The sequence below is a fragment of the Charadrius vociferus genome, unplaced genomic scaffold (genome assembly GCF_000708025.1).
Source record: "Charadrius vociferus isolate BGI_N301 unplaced genomic scaffold, ASM70802v2 scaffold414, whole genome shotgun sequence".
NCBI classification, from domain to species: domain Eukaryota; kingdom Metazoa; phylum Chordata; class Aves; order Charadriiformes; family Charadriidae; genus Charadrius; species Charadrius vociferus.
In genome coordinates, this window is record NW_009648079.1 from 1,509,247 (window position 1) to 1,514,434 (window position 5,188).

The window sequence follows — 5,188 nt, forward strand, 5'->3', positions numbered from 1 at the left end:
CCAAAGGCTCTTTAATCATTTTTTCTAATCTTGTAGTGTGGGTGAATAAAAAGGAATCACCATTGTTTTCCTTGGGGACTTTTCCATCAGGAAAGGGGGGCTGCAGGAGCTGGGTTTGCTGCATCAGCAGAAGGAGCAGTAGGGCTGGGCTGGCCGTGTTTTCCCAAGCAACTCAAAGATCCTTGATTTCCACCAGTCCCTCCAGATCAATGATAAACCAGGGACAGCTGAGTAATGCTTGGTATTCTCAGCAACTCCTGTCTCCAAGCAGACATTCACTACTAGGATACGCATTTTGGCTGTCCCCAATATGCTTCCTCAGTCTGTGGGAGTGGAAGCTTCAAAGATAGCTCTGCGAACTGAGGCGGCTGAAGTTTCAGCTAGGTCTTTAGACTATAGACTTGGGGAAAGACAGGGCCTTGTCAGATATTGGCAGCAGTAGCTGTGTAGGCGAAGAGGTGCAGGGTTGATGGGTGCTGTTTTATGATCTCACAATCAAAAGTGCAGAGAGGGAGGGGAGGAGATCACATCCCAGTTGTAGCTGCTGAGGCTGTTGGGAGAAAGCTGCCTCCACCCCATGAAGCAGTGAAGAAGTAAGTCAGGGATGTAAAATTACACCTGAAGTTGTAATTGCAGTCCCGTGGGACTTAGACCTGAATTAACTTTAGCCTCGTGTAACTCAGAGCAGTTGCAGCAGCAGCAGCTGGGTTGCCAAGTGCCCGGTGCCTTTCTCGACGGGGCATCTACAGGCTCGTGGCTGCTTCACCCACTGTGGTGGTGCAGCGCTCAACCTAGCTAGATTTGGGGATTGACTTGTAGTAGCCACGCAGGTACGCCTTTTCTTTCCAGAGGAAAGTGTACGGGATGGAGATAACCAGATTTCTCGTGTCCCCTCTGCCAAAGTTTGAGGAGATGATGGGGGGTAATGCGTGACCACAGAATCGAAGGTGTTTTGCTGGAGGGCTTCTCTACTGATACCACGTAACTGGGTGGCTCAGTTTGAGAAGTTTATAAACATTATGAGATCAAAAGGGAATTCAGCCATAACTTTCACTTTTCTTAGCCATTTACTCTTAGTAATGTTTTTAAATTTTTAATTTACAAATGTTTTTAAAAGCAAGAAATGAATGGTTTAAATTTTCCCTGTTAAATGTTGGTGAAAGTATTACAGCTCTCATTGACGTCAGTGACATGATATTACCAGTTTGTTCTCTGCCACATCTTACAGAGGAGTAAACTGGTAAGTATATATTATATATATTTATATATAATGTAAATATATTGACTTGTTACACCTATAATATGTTGAAATTGGTTTTTAAAAGGTGATGTAAATAGTGGTTTCCTTAATGAAAAATACATATTTTGTATTGTTCTAATGCAAAGGAAAAAAAAACAACCTTTTAATCTTTTTTGTTATGTATATTCCATGTATAAGTGTAAATATGATCACATAGGTTTAAAAATTTTGCATGTATGTATACAGTTGCAAGTCTGGAAGAATGTATAGAAAAATACTTTTATTTAAAGTTGTGATTACCTGCTGCATGAAAAGTGCATGGGGGACCCTGTGCATCTGTGCGTTGGCAAAAAAAAAAAATGTCTTAAGTCAGATCAGTTCAAAACACAACAGTATTCCTCTTCTGGACATGACTTCTGCTGTGGTATTTTAGCTTTGTGAAAGAATGTGCTTCAAATCAAAAGGGTCTGGGGAAAAGCAAACAAACAAACAAAAACGCAAAACTACTTTAAAAACATGAAGTACTAGTACATCGATTATCAGTCATGTAAGTTCAGGACTTCATTTTGCATAATTGAAATATTGTACCAGGACTATTCCATCCCTGTAAAACAAAGGAATATTGATTTTCATTGCCATACATAAGAATTTGGGGTTTTACCACAACCGATTTTATTGTGATGTGTCTTCAGTAATTTATCTAACTGCTCTCATTTTTTATTAGAAATTAATTTCCTCATGTGATGTCACAAAACTGTACATACTGCAGTGTGAAGTTTTTTTAAATCTTTCAGTGTTTACTTCCTGCAGAAGATTTGAATAAATGAGAAAAATGCATTGTCTTGATGGTTTTTAAATCTGCGTTATTTCATGTGTACTTTCCATTATTGGAGTGTTAGCGGGCTCGTTGCATCAGTGCTATTAATATAAATATCTGACAATGAAAATATCTTGAGGAACTTAGGGACACATACCCTTCAACGAGGCTACTGACTGGGAACGGAGAGTCGTGGAACTGGTAATGAAACAACCTAAATCAGGTTAGCAGCTTTACTTTACAAAGCACTGTGTTATGTTTTGTTCAAATACCCTTCTGCTTATTAACTTGAAATCAGTGACCATAACTGGAAACCTCTAAGTGGGAATTTTCATGTGAAAGTCATGTCAAACAGATGTTGAAACATTTTTCAGGTCCCCGGTGCAGAGCAGGAAAGGTGTGTTTTCCCACTAAAATCTACTTTGGTCCGTATCACAAAGAACACTTTTTAGTTGTATTCAATTTAAATTCTTAAGCAGACGTGTAGAAAAGTGAATGTGGTTTGCCTGTGAAGATTATACAACAATTTAACAGTGCACTTGCATCATATTTTGGAGCTTTTAAGTTAGCTTATGACACTAGTGCAAATGGTGGATTGTACCATTAGTGCAAGCACCATTTCTGCAGAGAATTTTTGGTTCCAAGATGCATAGACACACTGTGTCTGGAGCTGTACAGTTGCAAGCGAGCACTCGGGTCATGACTGTCTTGGGTAACAGTAACAGCTATTTTCATCAACCATCCTCCGTTTTCTGATCTCTTAGCAATAAATATGTATTCATGAGGTTCTTTGGAAACTTTCTGGAAAGCATAAATTATAATCCATAAAGTTAAATTTCAGAACAATTCCAACTCCATAGATCTCAGTTAGGGCTTCATGAAGTATATAGCTTAGCACTTTGACTGTTTGGTATTCTAAATGGAATAGGATTGGGATACTGGCTGTCTTTGGATGCGTCATCTTAAACTATGTATATAATGCCACCAGTGATACTTGGCTGTACTTCAAGAGGGAAAAGACCCTTGACCCAGCTTCTGCGTAGACTCCCTGTAAGTAGGCTTGCCCCTGATTTGAGGGATGAATGGCTAAGCCAAAATACAGCCACACAAAAAAGCAACATGGGGAAGGAGCCAATCTAGACTTCTAATGCAGCAGTACAGCCTGGAAACAATTTCTGAAATATATGCTTCCTCACTGACTTGGTTCCTTTCGTTTTGGTTCTACCCACCAAGCAAAACCAACGCTAGGCCTTTCTTTCTAATGCCCTAGGACTGTTCCATGGAGCACTTGAATATCACTGATTTTTGTTTTATTACTCAGGGAGAGTTTAGGCTCTTGTAACTTCACTACTTTTATTCAATTTATTGTGCTGTAACATCAAGTAAAACTTGCTTTGTGTCTACCAGAACAAACAGGCCTGCGGAACTGAGCGTATGGTATGCTAAACAGCCTGTGGAGTGACAAGGATGTTGAATGGGTGTAAATATTCTGGGAAACATTTCACTCCAAGTGAACATTAACAACATTTGCTTAGTGATTCATAATAAACTTGCTCAAAAATGCCTCAAACTGCCAGTGAACTCTCTACAGACCAACCTGTGGTCATGCAGAATCTTCTTGATCTTCAGTTTGTTCCTCACAGAACGAAAGATGCATGTGATGTTGATTTTTCACAAAACAGCTGCTGGATGAAGAAATGAAAGTTTCTGCTTCAGAGATTTCAAAATGTGGTGGGGAGGGAAATAGCAATTGTGTTGATGGGACTTGGCAGTCGGATCTTATGCTCCTCAATGAAATGAACTTCTAGTGTTGTGGGTATCAAGGACAAGATGTGGACCCTGATAGATCATTTGCAGGCCTGTGCATTGTGGGAGCCTTTATCAGGGTAGAAGAACTTATTGCAGTAATACAAACATGTCTACACATAAGTAAAGCAAATTATTCTTCATTGGCTGTAAACTTTGTCAAGAAAAATGTTATTTTGAAGCTGAAGAAGACAATGACAATGTTTTTCTGTATGGTGGAACTGGGTGCGTTAGACATGCGTAACGCACCCATGGGAATGTCTGTAGGGACTCGATGTGAGCCTCAAGCAGTGGCTACCACATGCAGGTAGTAATTGTTGATAATACTTTTATTTCCTTTTGATTGTCAGAGTGACTCAAAGAGAGCATGGCACAAACTCAGGGCACAAAAATCCTCTCTGCTGGTAAATACCAGTACTGCTAATGAAAGAGCGTACACTGATCTGAGCTCGCAGCAGCCTGCTTCGATTTGCCTTTTTAAGGACTACTTGCTCTTAATGAGTAAAGAGATTTGTCGCTATTTCCAGAGTACTTTTCTGATTAAACTACTCAGAATTTAACTGAATGCAAAACGAACATTATTGACTTGTGACTGTGCCAGTTAGACAAGCTTGATGCCTGCCTCCGCAGCGAAAATCAGCATGTGCCTTCAGTGCATCCCCCTTCGCAGTCTTAGCTGATCTTGATTCTCTTCGCCCAGCCTAGTTTGGTGAGGTTGGGATGCTTTCTTACTAAATGGGAGGCAAACTGGGCTATTCTGTAAGTTACTGGGGGCTCTCTGGCCCCGATCTCCACTGAACCTGGTGTTGATTTTTAAAGTTACACCCTTTTGCGTACTCAGAAATTCTTTTGAAAACTGCAGTACAGACTTCAAAGGTGACTTCTGCAAATGAGTTGTGGGTAGCCACTGGGACATAGATACATCCAATCTGTTGCTCTTATCTCTTACTATTTGCCTGTCAGCACCTTTGTAACTCCAGCAAAACATCATTGTTTTCCGAGTTCTGCCTGACCAGAACCCATGCCCAAATCTCATCACTGCTACCAAGTAGGAAAGTGATGAAATTCAAGCATGTTTTGGAGTTGGATGCCCTGACGCTCACTCCTTTGTGTGCCATGACTTGGGAAAAGCTTTTCTAGGGGTTCTGTGGAAGATAGAAGGAAGTTCTTCTAATACCTCTGTTAGCATTGTGCAATTTTTTTTTTCCAAATGTGTTATTCACATTTGGCTCTGAAAGAAATTCTTGCCTTTTTGGTTTTTTTCTTTAAAGAAACCTAAGTGACTCTCACATGCATTCTGAATGGCTCAGCATGTGATATGCCTT